This window comes from Schistocerca cancellata, chromosome 3 (assembly GCF_023864275.1).
Source record: "Schistocerca cancellata isolate TAMUIC-IGC-003103 chromosome 3, iqSchCanc2.1, whole genome shotgun sequence".
NCBI lineage: Eukaryota > Metazoa > Arthropoda > Insecta > Orthoptera > Acrididae > Schistocerca > Schistocerca cancellata.
This window is the reverse complement of record NC_064628.1, coordinates 412,702,411-412,704,910: the sequence shown is the minus strand read 5'-3', so window position 1 is coordinate 412,704,910 and position 2,500 is coordinate 412,702,411. Positions and strand designations below refer to the sequence as shown.

Below are 2,500 nucleotides of genomic sequence, written 5' to 3'. Positions count from 1 at the left end.
CCATGCGCCTTAAGCACAGGGCGAAGGGCAGCATGATCTACCGAATCGAATGCCTTAGATACGTCGATCGATGCCACAAAGACAGAGCGGCAGGAGCGAACTGCGTCGGTGAGGGCGGTGTCCAAGATGAACGTATTTTCCAACATCCCATCACGAGGGATGAATGCCCGCTGACGTTCGTCCACAGCACAAGCGCGCATCAGGCGTGACGCGAGAACCTTGTGAAAGGTCCGCGCCAGCACCGAGCAGACCGTAATGGGGCGAAAGTCAGCGGGGGATGTTGGTGCAGCCGTTTTCGGGAGAAGGGACGTCCGCGCGCGAAGCAGGCGTTCCGGAAGGGCGCGGGCCAGAAGGAAGAGATTCATCACTTTCACCAGGACTTCGTGCGGCAGGCGCCGCAACTCCGCTGGGGTAAGGCCGTCCGGCCCGGCCGCTGATCCCCTGGGCGGCAACGCGGCGGCGACCTCCTCATGTGTGACCGGCCCCCATAGGCACTCGAGAGCGACAGGCTCCGAGTGCGGGAGGAGGCGGTCACGAATGAAGCCCGCGGTGGAGATGGGCTTCTTAGTGAAGAGGTCCGCCCAGAAGTCCAGCACACCAGGGATGGCAGGTGGCGGCTGGAGCAGGGTGCCATCCAAGAGGCCGCGCACGCAACGTGCACGCGACCTTCGGAAGGCATCCTGCGTTCTCGCATACTCCCAGCGGCGCCGCTTGCGCTTCTGCGTCGGCGGCGCTGCAGGCGGCCGCTTAGATGGTTGGCGCGGCCGCTGTGTCCTGGTGATCGATCTCTCCCCTCTGGACCCGACCGACGCAAGGGCATCCGGGAGCATGCCCAGGATGACATCGGGCGGCGTGCCCCGCCCTAGACCAATGACTCGATCCAGGGCAGAGAAACGCTGGGCGGAAGCAGGTAGCCCCGCCAGATGCTCCCAGATGGCGGCGTCAGTCGGCCCCACCGGCGGCGGCCCGGTGGTGTCGGCCGCGAAGTCCTCGGCTGCGTCGACAGGCGGCGCAGCGGCCTCGCCCGCGTCAGGCAGCGGGCTCGCTGCTCCCCGGCGGGACGCCGGCTCTTCCCCCCGACCGATCTCAAGCGCCTCCATGAATTGGCGGACAAGCTGCTTGTGGGCAGCTTGCCGCCGTCGGCACTTGATTGCTTCGAGCGTTCGGTCGGGGAACATCCTGATGAGTTCTTGATTGACAAAGAAGAACCGGGCGTCCCTCTCAAGGAACAGTTCGGCCTCTGCCTTGGCGAGCGATAGGACTTCTTCCTCCGTCCACCTCGCGCGATGCCTCTCCGTGACGATCTCCGCGTTGGCGGCCGCAAGGTGTTGGCGGCGGCGATGGACCCCGAGACCGTTCTTGGTGGTGAAGCTGCGGTGGCACTCACTACAGGCGTAGATAGCTGCAACAGTTACAAGATCTTCGGCACGGCCGGTTGGCCGGCTAGGAGCTGGGGAAGCTGGGGTGGCACCTTCAGCGGAAGGGCCACCACTCGTATTTATTTGTCTGCTGCCCCCAACTTGAAAGGGATAATGCGAGGGGGGGCTGGTAACCCCCCCAAGCCCCTGGTGCGGTCTTCCACTCTGCGAAAATCAGCGGGCCCACGAGAAGGGGAGAAGACCGCAGGAGAGGAGAGGCTAAGAGGGCTAGGCCCATGTATTGCGCATCACTCTCCCTGTAACTACAACCCAAGGAAGGCACCTCGCAGCAGCAGCAGAGAGTCATAGTTACTCCCGCCGTTTACCCGCGCTTGCTTGAATTTCTTCACGTTGACATTCAGAGCACTGGGCAGAAATCACATTGCGTCAACACCCGCTAGGGCCATCGCAATGCTTTGTTTTAATTAGACAGTCGGATTCCCCCAGTCCGTGCCAGTTCTGAGTTGATCGTTGAATGGCGGCCGAAGAGAATCCGCGCACCCGCGCGCCCCCGGAGGAGCACGCTAAGGCGGACGCGGCCTCGCAGCAAGGAAGATCCGTGGGAGGCCAAGGCACGGGACCGAGCTCGGATCCTGCGCACAGGTTGAAGCACCGGGGCACGAACGCCGCGCAGGCGCGCGCATCCTGCACCGCCGGCCAGCACGAGGCCAACCAACGGCGAGAGCAGACCACGCCCGCGCTAAACGCCCGCACTTACCGGCACCCCTACGGCACTCACCTCGCCCAGGCCCGGCACGTTAGCGCTGACCCACTTCCCGACCAAGCCCGACACGCCCCGATCCTCAGAGCCAATCCTTATCCCGAAGTTACGGATCCAATTTGCCGACTTCCCTTACCTACATTATTCTATCGACTAGAGGCTCTTCACCTTGGAGACCTGCTGCGGATATGGGTACGAACCGGCGCGACACCTCCACGTGGCCCTCTCCCGGATTTTCAAGGTCCGAGGGGAAGATCGGGACACCGCCGCAACTGCGGTGCTCTTCGCGTTCCAAACCCTATCTCCCTGCTAGAGGATTCCAGGGAACTCGAACGCTCATGCAGAAAAGAAAACTCTTCCC

General features: G+C 63.1%; 1 pseudogene; it reads right to left on the bottom strand.

The window, feature by feature from the left end:
• LOC126177250 (large subunit ribosomal RNA) overlaps positions 1–2,500 on the bottom strand; it is a 7,813-nt pseudogene that overhangs the window by 3,218 nt on the left and 2,095 nt on the right.